Raw genomic sequence first — 13,108 nt, 5'->3', positions numbered from 1 at the left:
ATTCTCCTTCTTCCTTTAGCTTCTCTTTGAGAGTTCCTTGGGTTGTTCTTCAATCACAACGATACCAATTTATTTATAGTTTGGAGTTTGGGCCAAGTCGGTTTTCAAATCAAGAAGCCGAGAAGAGCTTGTGCGCTTGCCATGCATGCAAGGAAACCCTAAATCTACCAGTCTAACTTGGTTCCCATCAACTGATATTAATTGCCGCGCTCCTAAAGGAATGTCAAACATCAGACCTCCATAATTGAACCCATCAAACCCAATTGAACTCTTATCTTTTTTTTTTTTCTTTTCTTTTTTTTCCTTTTATTAATATATATATTTTTTTAACCCAACTAACAATATATGTTTTGAGCCCTGTTGCCCAAACACATGCCCACGTGCTGGCCAATCAGAGAGTGCATGAAAGCATCTTTAGCAACTTGTTGGTGAGGCAACATAGTTCCACGTCTATTGTGTTTGATCGTTTCCTGTGCTAGTAGGGTATAGCAATCTTTTTCTTTTTTCTTTTTAGGAGAAAAGAAAGTAAACCATTTGTGCGCTTCTATGCCCTAACATAGGGGCAGCGAAACACCCTACCCTGTTGAATGCCCTGGTGCACGTACGCTCTAATTGGCCTCTCTGATGCAAGGGCCACAAGACCATGTAGCGTTCTCTTTCCCTTTTTATAGGGTTGGAGATTGAATATGACACTAGTTTTCCAAGTGCTAACAGCTCAAACAATGGAGGACCTGGGATGGTAAGGGAAGGAGACATTTCCAAGGTGGGGAGAAGAGATGAGGACACAATTCTGGGTACAATAATGTTTGCCCGCCTTTATTCCTTTTTTAATATATATCTTTTATTATTATTATTATTATTATTACTATTATTATTATTATTATTATTATTATTATTATTATTATTATTATTATTATTATTATTATTATTATTATTATTATTATTATTATAAATAAAAATAGGCCAATAATTGACCAATAAGTGATAATTAAAAGAATGGAAAATGTTATCAATAGGGTAAAATGACGAGTCTGTCCCATGAAAAGAAAATGATTCTTCTGTAGATACTTCCTTGTATGTTTCCATTGGCCCTCACAAACGCATAGAATCCACACAATTCTACAAGAAACATCTATCATAACAGAAAAATTAACTTTCCGGTATGCTCATCTTTCATTTGGTTTGTTTTGGCTTTTGTATACCAAATGTAATATCGTCAATTTCGATGTATCCCAATATATATAGAAAATCAAAAACACATGATGAAATCAAGCCAAACCGACCTTTTGACACCCCTACTACACTAGCCATCTAGTGATCCAGAAAATAGATTTTGATAAGCCTAGCAACATGAACTGCGTTACTTGTGCTTGTCTATGAATGTTGAACTAGAGTATTCTAGTCCAAAAATTGTATAAAATCCGGTTTAGTGTATCAACCCGAGCCGATTGATTTCGGCTGACCAGGCTGGATAGTAGTCCTGGTCACTCATGGATGGGGTTTTAACATTTAAAGGCCAATGGATTCTTTTTGGTAAGATTCATTTTACATGCCAATGGATTCACTTACAATAATGCTGATCACTCAGCTGGCCCACGAAATTGGAACCAAAAATAAGTATTGCATTTGGTAATTGGTATGTTACAATTATTGAAATAAATAAATAATAATGGTACAGCTAAGAGCATTGTCATTGGAGGGCGGTTGACAAGGTCATGGGATTATTATTTACTTTTTTTTTTTTTTTGGGATAAGCAAAACTTTATTTATCATAAGAACATGTATTGCACGTGGATTTTGAATTATAAGATTCAAGAAACTGTGGAATGGAAATTATTCAAACGGTCCTACACATCAAGGATAAGGTCCTTTTAACAAACGAGTCAATCAATCTATTTTCCTCCTTCAAATAAAAGAAAATTTTCATGACTTTAAACTTGATGTCAATTGAATAATATCCTAGATAATAAGAATTGTTGATATTGACAAGTCAGAGTGATCATCGATGAGGATGGAGATCAGTACTTTTTTATCAAAATCTTTATTTCTGACTTCGGAGCTAGTTTAGTTAGTTAAAGGCTTCTAATTCATTAGCTATAATTGCTTGGAAGTTCATTCTCATGGTTACTGCTATCCATTAAGGAGCATTTGACCACTAATCAAGGTTCTATAGTTGAATTAGTAAGTACTTTGATGATAAGATCCTCTAAGAATTCCTGGATTACCTCTTTGATAGAGAGAATTCAGGTAAACCTATTTGATAGAGAGAATTCAGGAAAACATTAGGACAGAAGGGAGATTGCGTGGCTTAATTGGGAGTAGTTGAACCTCTTTGCATGGCTTAATTGGGAGGGAGCTGGCCTTATCTCTATCAAAAGAATTTTTAGGGATAATAATCTAGACTATATTTCATTATGATCACCATATAAATAAGACTCCTCATGGTTGCAACTGCTACTAAATAACCCACAAAACAGAACTCTTTCCAACCTCCTCATCCATGTACTGCTTAACCCACCATGACCCCACTACCGCTTCCCACTACATATTAACTACAAATTTACTAAGTAATAAAAGAAACCAACAGACAATCAGCAACCTCCTCCATACTGCAGCTTTGTTGCCTTTACATTGAAATTGAAAAATTACAAAGCCTTTCCGAAGAGGATGCATGGTCACACCTTTACTAAGCATCCAGTTGACACGCACCTCCTTCTTCAAAGCATCAAGTGAAATCATACGGAAATTCACTCTTCTTATCAAAGCAAATCGAAAGTTTTTCCTTTTGGATTCATAATCTAGTTGGGGAATGACAATGCGACAATTGTTTCCTGCCTAGATAGGTTCAGGAAGCGAATCAATCGCAGGCCATGACGAAGTTTCCAATACCTTCGCATAAGATCATTTGTGCATAGCAGCCTCCAGTAAACCATCAGGGACAAGAATCTCTGGACCTCGATCAAGAGACTCTCTAGCACCTCCATCACCATCTTCCTCATCGGTAGAATCTCTTCCCACCAAATCACTAGACATTCTCTCTCCTTGCATTTTTCCAGTCCTATTTGTAATTTTTAGTAGAAACACAACCTTTTTTTTTTTTTTTTTTCTAAAAGATCACTTTATTTAAAAGAACAGGAAAAAACAAAAACGAACAAGGTAGAAACCACTAGAGTAACTTACTAACTCCACATTCGGCATGGCCATCAACAGAGAGAGCAAGTAGCGCCCTAGCAGAATCGAAATCTATGCCTATCCATCGCAACATTCTCCTAGTCAATCTAAATATGCCTCGGGAAGGTCACCGGGAAATCAGAAATCCCTGACTTGGCTGCCTTCTTCGCCAAATAGTCGGCTATGGGATTAACCTCGTGAAAGCAGTGGCTAATTTTCCAAGGTATAGACTCTAAAAATGGAAGAGCGAAAATCCATTTTTGGAGAATAAACCAAGGAATCTAGTTATTATGGATCACCGATACCACTGTAGTCGAATCCGATTCAATCCACAGAGCCCTAGCCTCTATGGACCTCACCATCAAGATTCCTTCCATCACAGCCTCAAACTCTGCCTCATAGACTATAAAAAGCTATACATCCTGAACCCACAACATAGGAAAACTCTCCTAAAAAATAATGGGAAAATGATGTATACCCCACACCTTATGTCACATCCTCTCACACATCCTTTCTCCTCTCTCATCAGTAATACCTATGGGCCCCCTATTTTACACTTCGACACACATTTTTCCCTCTGCCATTTATGATGCCAATATACAATACTAATATATAGACACCCTCTTCCCAAAATAATATATGAAAAGCATATATTTTGTAAGGGCAAACATTTTTTATTCTTCCTATTACATAATTTTAGATTTTTTCTCTAAGGTACTACTCGAAAATTTGTATACTCAATTAACATCCAACACGACAGATTCATACATTTGCCCTTTGTTTATAATTCCCGGAAACATGCCAAATGTTTTTAATTTGAATAATTTCCCAAACATCAATCATTTATATATATATATATATATATACACAACATATTTTAGGACGTTTATATATATATATATATATACAACATATTTTAGGACGTTAGAAGGAAAAAGTACATGAGTACCACTCCTTGTGTCCTCTCCCTGGGGGAGACATAAGAATAACATTTAAACTGAAACATTTGACAGCATATAATTACTACTTCATTTATTTTTAAATTTTAAATTACCTTAGGAACGAAAATATATTATTTGGGGGGTGCGGTAGGACTGAGGAGGGACAGCCAAAAATAAAATAATCGTATATTGCATAATAAGTAAATCTTGTTACCTATTTCGCTCAAAAAATCAAGTATTAGAAGAAAATAAATTATGGCTAAAGTTTATCTAGTTTTATGTGTACCTTTTGTCGTGTGTGTTGGTCTTCTAGTGTTTGATAGTATATCTCACTTGGATTCCATTTATATTGTGTTCACTCGATGCTTGGTTGCTCTTTTAATTCTCATGTATTTTATTTTTTTGTGGTAATGATGGGACTAATCTCGTGGATCCATACTGATTTTACTTACACTAAAAGCAGTGAAGAACATTAAACACTCCCTGTGTGAGTGGCCCAAGGTGTGCCTAATGTGAGTCATCGAACTTAGGACGTCTGAGTTTACGGCTCATACCCAGTTCGTGGCTTACCAACTGTGCTATCCTCTGTTGGTGTATGATGTCTTGTATTTCGTCGCAGTTTAATCTAGGGAGTACTGGTGCAGCACTTAGACAAGCAGGATGGCGGTCCCACTAGCCGGTTCGCCGGCTGTGGGGGTTGCAAGGGGGGCAGGGGGTGTAGGGGGGCGCAGCCCCCTGCTCGAATTTTTTATTTGAGGGCAATTGTGTACTTTCTGGATTATGGTTTTTTCGCTATATATTTGTAGCGAGGGTTTCTTTCTCTGTAATGCAAGCAATACTGAGAGGTGTGAGGATGAACACTATAACCCTATTCTCCATTGATAGTGAAGCAGGATCTCATCTCACCGGGGACGTAGGCAACCTTGCCGAACCTCATAAAATCCGTGTGCATTGTGTGTTTTGTTTTTTCATTATCTTCTACATCGTTTTAGGGTTGTGTTTCCACAATACTCTTGGGTTATTCTCATATAATCACGTCAAGTAGTTGGTTGGTTATTGCCCAACAAGTATAAAAAAGGAAAATATAAGGGTAAACTTGAAAATAGATGGGATCTAATGTTATCATCCGACACCTATTTTTACCTTTCAAGGAAATATGAGAAAAAAGTACAACTAAGAAATGGTGTTAGTAGACCTCACCATTTGGGTATTGACTCATTGTATGTCAGCGGGAAAGGATACTCCAAAAACCAAGCTGAGTCGATCAGGGCAAGCCCCCATAGAACATGGCACAACCTAGGTTTTAGCATCCAGAGGAGACCAAGTACAGTTCAAGATAGGAATGAAGTGAATTCCATATGAATATATATACCATTATTTGAATTAGGAGTTTATTAACAAATCTGATATTCAAATACAATAAGATATCTGATGAATATTTCACCTTGCTATTTGAACTCATATTTCATAAGGATATGAATGTCCACATCCAAATATCTTTATATATATATATATATATATATGTATCTATTATGTATAACTTTTAATACATAAATAGTAGTAGAATAACATTAAAATACTTGATTATTCTACCATATAAATGTATAAATGAATAAAAAATATTTAATAAAGGTTATAAGAAAATGTATTTATAAACTCTAATCTTAATATGAGAAAGGATACATATGGATTCTTATTTATCCAATTATCCAGACCGTTATATTATTAAATAAATAGAATTTGGATATTTTGAACTTTCTAAGTCAAATATAATCTTACGTCAGGCTCAATTTATTGGGTGAATCTAAGATCGTTTCCTTACCTTTTACTCAATCAATTTGCATTTTTTTATGAAAATAGAAATTCCTCAACTTGCTAGTTGATTGCAACCTTTTGTAACTTGTTTATTTGGATACCATATGTTCAAAGAAACCTAGTGTTAGATAACTAAAAAAAACAGCCTAGGAAACCCTATTAAAAAAATAAAGATAATAAAACTATTGTATTGGGAAAATCTTTTTGCTACCATATGTTGTGATAAATGGATTGTATCATAACTTATTTTTATATGTGGAAGGGTGCTGTGACAAATTTGACCTTATGATATCTAGGAAATGGTCTGTACTATCCACAAGTCAAATTTCAGCCTCAAATTCAATCAATTCCCCTTGTATGTAGATTCATACCTATCCATGTATGTCCATGCACCCTCTTTATAGTCCTTAACTTTCAATAGTTTCATCTGCAATGAGAAGTGTGAACAACTTTGGTTGGGTTGAATCTTAATATGGGAATAAGGAATTGTTGTGGCAAGAAATCGCCTAGGCCTCTTCCATACTAGATCTACACAGAAGAGTAGACAGGGGAAAGCTGGGCTACTTTGATAGGGGACTCTCCAATGTCTAAGTTAGATGTCTCGAGCAATAATTACTAAAAAGCTCTGAGTGAAAAAAAAAAATTATTCCCTTTTTTTGGGGGCTTACCTCGCTATTTATTGACGGTAGATGCCGAGAAGCTGTTGTGGAGAGTCTCAATTTGGTAGGTGATTTGGTTTTAGTAAGAAATCTCTCAGGAGAGTCCTGTTAGGAAAGTGCTGCCTGATTCACTTAGGATATGTATATGTGCATAGGGGTGTCAATCGGTCGGGCTGGGTCAGTCTCGGTAGGGCCTAATCGAGCTCGACCAATTTCTAGGGCTGCACCGTGAATGCCAGTTTAACTAAACGGGCTTAGTTAGCACGGACATGGTATGATTGATAATCGAGCTAGTCGATCTCGAGCTTTGATCGAGCTACCATAAATAGGCCTTTATCGGGCCTTAACTAGGCTATAGACTTATTTACCTTTAAAAGGGCTTTAAACAAGTCCTTTTTAAAATTGGTCTTTTTTTTTTTTTGTGCAAAAATTGGCCTTTTAAATGTGCTTGAAAGGAATACCAATAAAATGAGGCAAAGATGGGCATAGCAAAGAAAGATCCTATAGTTAAAATGGATTAAACCAAAGATGGTAGGAACTAAGTTACTAAGGTACTCGATCTTTAATCCAGCGATACTCAAATAAATTAAACTATGCCTACACAACCCAATTTGAGCAAGTTTAAATCAATTAAATTATGCTTGAAAAAGATGAATGTTCAGATAAAAATCACCACCATCTCTATTGTACATATCAAATAGCCTTAGCACTACATGCAAATAGTATTAAAAAAAATTAAAAAAATACAAATAGTATTAAAGGGGTCGGGTTAGGTCGGGCTTAAATGAGTCGGTTCAAGTCGGGCTTGTAAAGTTGTCGGGCCGATCGGATGCCCGTCGGGCTAGACGACTGCACCATGTACTACTTGTTTATAAACATGTCGGGCTCGATCGGACTTACCATTGCGAGCTTGGAATTGACACCCCTATATGTCCTAGTGAAAATGGCTTGCTAACCTGGCGATGCGTGGATCTCGGGATGGAGATCTGAATTCTTGGGGCCAAGTTTTTAGTAACACATGATTGCATAGGTGGAGCAGAACTTTATTTATTTGGTGATCAGTTCCAGCTCAAATAGATCCCTTTTTTTTTTTTTCTCAAAACTCAAATAGATCTCACACGTGGTAAAAATATAGTTGTAATTTATTATGATTGATAGGTCAACATCCACAGAATATGGATTAAAAATGAATTGGATGCTCGCTAATACAAGTAAATTAAAGAAGTGCTGGCAAAAAATGGTCATACTATTGAACAGAGTCCTGATTTTGATATCTTCATTAGTTAAAGCTAAGAGGTAGAGAAGGATTTAAGTTTATTGGAAAAAGAACAATCTCTGATCGTATTCTCTACACTCAGACATAATTGCACTGAAAAGACCATCTTGTCTCCTGAATCCTCATGATCGACATCCCCATTAAATTTTATTTAGTATTAGACAACATATATAAAAGTGTTCATAGGCTCTTACATTCAAATTATTTAAACAAGCTTTGCAAAAGAGTCGTAGAATTCATCAAATTACGAGTAAAGGAAAGAGAAGGAAAGTGAAAAGAGATTAAAAAAAAAATAAAATTGGACCGAGTTTCCCTTCACCCATGGTCAAGGACAAATTCCTTCAGCCATTTATTAGGATCCATCTGATCAGAATCATTAAACCTAGTCTATTGAAATAAAGCACATGTAATTTTATGAAATACAATCTAATTATATTCTATACTAACACGTGTATAATATGTCTATATATGGATCTATTTTATAAATTATTACAAAAAAAAAAAAACAATAGAATGTAGAATGTAGAATCCAGAATACAAGTTTTTATAATAGATTCAAAATCGACAATTCTACCTTCAATAGAGACAAGAATATGATGATGGATGTATGGTAAGAATCATATGAGTCTATATAAGATAACACTCAAAGCCCAAAATCAAGGTCTTCCTGATAGTCCATTAACATCCAAGAACCATTAGCATCTTGAACCATCCCCTTATTCTTCAAGACCCACCATGAAACCGGCACATGGTATTCATCCTTCAATGCATCCTTGGACTTGTTCAAGAGAGTGATATCAAGATCAACTTCTAGCTTGAATCCTCCTTTGGTCCCTTGAGTTCCAGCGACACCATGCAAATACGCCTCCAAGCTATGCCAACTTGAAAAATTGCCAGGACTCTTCAAGTAGTTAGACTTTCTAGTGTCGATTACTAGTTCTTGTCCAATATCAGAGTAGCCCAAATGCGGGTACTTGGGGACAATGTCAGGGACGTTGCGGATGCGCAACAGTCGAAGGTCATCTAATCGGGAGCAGAATTTTCGAAAGTCGGTATCTCCAACGCGAGGGCTGGCAAAGACGAAGGCCGTCTCCAAGCAGGCATTGTCTAGGTGGTCATCCTTGGGCTTGTTCAGTCCATTGGAAACTATGTCTGCTGCGTTCAGTGTTGCAAGCGATGCTCCCAAGCTGTGGCCTGTTATAGTTATGTTGATCTCTTCGTTTTTGAATTTTTCCACTAGTCTACTCACCTCATCCAATACCTGAGATGCCAACAAGAAAAGGATTTAATCAACCATTTTCTCACACGAAAAGGCCATCTAAGGCCTTTGTTTGGTTACAAGTGAAGAGGAAAAAACATACTTAATAAAAAAATAGAAAGAATAAAATAAACTCACAAACTAATATGAAAATACAGTTTTTTTTTAGATCATGACTCTATTTTTTTCTTTTTAAGTCACATAATTTGTGATGATTATTATTTTTTTTTATCTTTTTAACATTAGAAAAAAAAGAAGTATGAATTTTGATAAGGTAACAGAAATCACCAATAAAAGAACTGGACACAAGAAGATTAGTGGTTTTTTGAGAAGGGGATGAGAGAGAATGACATATGCTATACACAACTCCAATTGAAAGAACCAAATCATGGGATTGAGATGATGACGATCTAGGAAAAAAGGTATTGGGCCAGCTTCTATTGGGAAGTAGTTGATGACATATAGCTGAAGGCCGCTTTGACTTACTCCCCAATCGCAATGATTAACAAATACTTTACAATGGGCATTCTTAACTAGCAGCCATCCTGTTATCCTTTATTTTATTACTACGTTTAATTAAATAAATAAATACAAAAATAATTTAGCTGGGCTCTGACACTGGACTTACTGTAAAGGGACAGTGGATCAGCAAAAGTATACATAGAGTACCAACCCTGATGCACCTTCACATCACCGGAACCCTTCCCAAATATGGAATATCCATCATCATCTTCAGGAGAGACCAAGATGAAATTCAAGTCATTGCCCCATTCCATAGCCTGCTCAGTACCCCTCCATGCAATCACTATATCCCTCCTTCCCAACACTTCCTTCCCTTCATCCGTAGCCACCGCAACGTAACCTATCCAATTAGATTTCATACTCCACGCCTCCCTTGACAAAGACTTCAAGATTAAACCATCAGGTACTTCCACTGAGGATGTGGCACAGAGGAACTTAGTCACCTCGTACTTGTATGGATTGGCCATCTCCAGACCAACCTTGGAGAAGAAATCCGACCTCCCATATCGGCTGCTTCCGGCATACTTCAACGTCTTATCTTAGTTGAAGGCGTCGTATGTCGCCTCAGCCATTTGGCCGTAATGGATAATGTATCTCCGGAGATCGATGTCGAGTGGGTCTAACATGTTCTTCCACTTATCTTGCCCGCTCAGCTTCTTCCATGTTTTGGAAATACTGCTGTGATTACCGGTAGCCACCATTTTTTTTTTCTAACTTCCAAACGCAGTGAATCACGTATAAGTTTATACAGTGAATTGGACAGTGAATGAGAGAGATTCTCCTTCTTCCTTTAGCTTCCCTTTGAGAGTTCCTTGGGTTGTTCTTCTATCACAACGATACCAATTTATATATAGTTTGGAGTTTGGACCAAGTCATTTGGTTTTCAAATCAAGAAGCCAAGAAGTGCTTATGCGCTTGCCATGCATGCAAGGAAACCCTTAACCTACCAGTCTAACTTGGTTCCACCAATTGATATTAATTGCCGCACAATTAAGGGATGTCAAACATCAGAACTACATAATTGAACCAATCAAACCCAACTGACTCTCTCTTTATATTAATTAGTATATATATATATATACACTAGCAAATATACAAGTGCAAATGCACATGTGGTGTTATGTTGAGAGAGAGATAATGGCTATTGATGGTTTAAATAAAAATTTCTATAAACAAGGGCAACTTAGCATGAAAAATGTCAAGATAGATATAACATTAAAGAATATATGAATGCTTGAAAATAAAATATCACCTTGACTTACATCTAAAATTGATCGGAACTACTTAGTCAAATAATCACAAGTTTATTGTATTAAGGAAGGTAAGGAAGGATATTTCAAATGAATCTCATAACTATTATATAAATCATTCAATTAAGTGCACTAATCTATAGAGTTTGTTCAACTTACATGGCTCTCTACAAGCTCGCCTCTTCCCGTAAAATCAACTTGAAAGAGAGCAATATTGAAACAACTATCTACAAATAATATTTTGAAACACTAAAGTCCTCCTATAAATTCTTCATATCTAACCAAAATGGAATGAAATCTATTTTAGTGATTATCGATACAAAGAATTCAAAATCAGGATCTTTGACCACCATTGCCGATTTGAAAAGACTGATTCATCAATTTGATTTCTAATTCATGAAACTATGACCATTTTTCAATTGCAATTTGCAAGTATTACATTAGAAAAGGAAAAAATGATAGTCTAAAGCATGCAAACCTTGTAAGCAGATAATTTCAAGGAAGAACGGAACCTGCTTGGAGATGCATAGTATGAACTAAGTTTTTCCGAACGTAATAAGCATTAATGATTATAGGATTAGTAGAAATTCCAATTACGTGCCATTGTTGAGAAGCACATAGCCTATGGGGTGGGAGAAAAAGTAATATGAAGGCAAAGAAAATTTGAATGTTTCTCACTGAAATTCCTCTATAGTTTCAATTATTGATAGATGTTTCTATTTTACCTTAAAAAAAAAACAAAAGAACAATAAGTAGAGGTGAAGTACACAAGATTAAATAAATTAAATCACTTAACCACCCAAATGCAAATAACTATTAGCAAAATATAAAGCCAATGAGTATAGAATTGTACCTATTTGTGAGTATTGGCATTCAAATATTAGCTCATGAATGATATCCTAACTAACCCGCTCACCATTACTTCCAGCTTTTAAAGAGATGGTGAGATGGTTCAATGGAAAAGAAAGGATATGCTATCGTATTTAGTTTCCAAGCATACCTCACTTTCATCTGCAATGTTTCTCCATATTGGCCACCTCCTTTAGTTAACATCACATAACTAAATATACCGTCTCAAATTTTCGGACAGCATATGTCCGTCCCAATTGATATACAGGTAGCGACATTCTTGCATCTGTCCTTAAATGGGTTCTTTCGAAACGAAAATTTCGTCTATCCCTAAAAAGTGTCGCAAATGCCCTATTTTCTTGTAGTGTGTAGAGAGCTGAGTGGTTGAATTTGATTTCTTGAGAGAACATAAAGCATGAAAGATGTCACCTGTAAATGACATTTAACTGTAGCACACATTTCCTTCTATGCGAAAATAGGTCAAGTAACACGTTCAATTTTGAGTTGCTGACCTAAATGTATTATTGTAGCACAAATAAAAAAGGAATGATAAAAGAATGCGGGGATAGAGAAAGAGAGAGGGGGTCCAAATCATCGTGTTATTCTATTCCACTATTAGGGATAAAAAGACATTGTTTCATTATAATTCTTCTCTATCTTCTCTCCCCCACACCCTTAAAGAACCTCAGCAATTTTAGTCACAGGGAACCAAAAACCTATGTATCTCTTAAAGATAAGAGCAACAATCAATTGTGTAAGAATTACAAACACATTAACTGACTGAAAACAAGGGAATTTTTATTTTTATATTTTTATTAAAATTACCAATTGAAACATATAATTGACCATTCGGTCCTAATAAAACTATGTACCAGGGGACTCATGCATGTGCAGGCCATGTACACGTGATAAATCTCCATGTGGGTTGAGATTTATAGAAACTTCAGGACCTATGTGGGTATTGACAATAATAGAATCTTCAAACCACTGTAGAAATATTTGATAGAAACATGAAGCAATAGTAAAAAAAGAAAAACCAAAAATCCATTAGATAAGATAAAAAAAAAAAAAGGGAGAAAGTGATCCAAGTCAAAGCATAAGCTAATGTTACCAGAGAAATCAATAAGAGGAAATCTATTATTAAGGAATGAATTGATCATAAAACATGTTAAGAATCTCGGTATCTCCACCTTAATACACATTGGAATCTTAAGATTGATATGAACGGCAAGTGAATTAGAATCTTCATAAGAACATCATCATTGAAACCACCACTTTCCAATGAGATATCTTTTCCCTGTCTGTTTCTTTCTTCCTACAGAATACTTGAAAGTTGAACCCGTGACAAAAAAAAAAAAAAAAAAAAA

At 35.7% G+C, this 13,108-nt stretch overlaps 1 pseudogene; it reads right to left on the bottom strand.

Moving 5' to 3' along the window:
- Positions 1-8,424: 8,424 nt before the first annotated feature.
- LOC122092946 overlaps positions 8,425-13,108 on the bottom strand; it is a 37,435-nt pseudogene continuing 32,751 nt past the window's right edge.

This window comes from Macadamia integrifolia, chromosome 11 (genome assembly GCF_013358625.1).
Source record: "Macadamia integrifolia cultivar HAES 741 chromosome 11, SCU_Mint_v3, whole genome shotgun sequence".
NCBI lineage: Eukaryota > Viridiplantae > Streptophyta > Magnoliopsida > Proteales > Proteaceae > Macadamia > Macadamia integrifolia.
The sequence above is the reverse complement of the archived record's forward strand: the minus strand, read 5'-3'. Positions and strand labels throughout refer to the sequence as shown.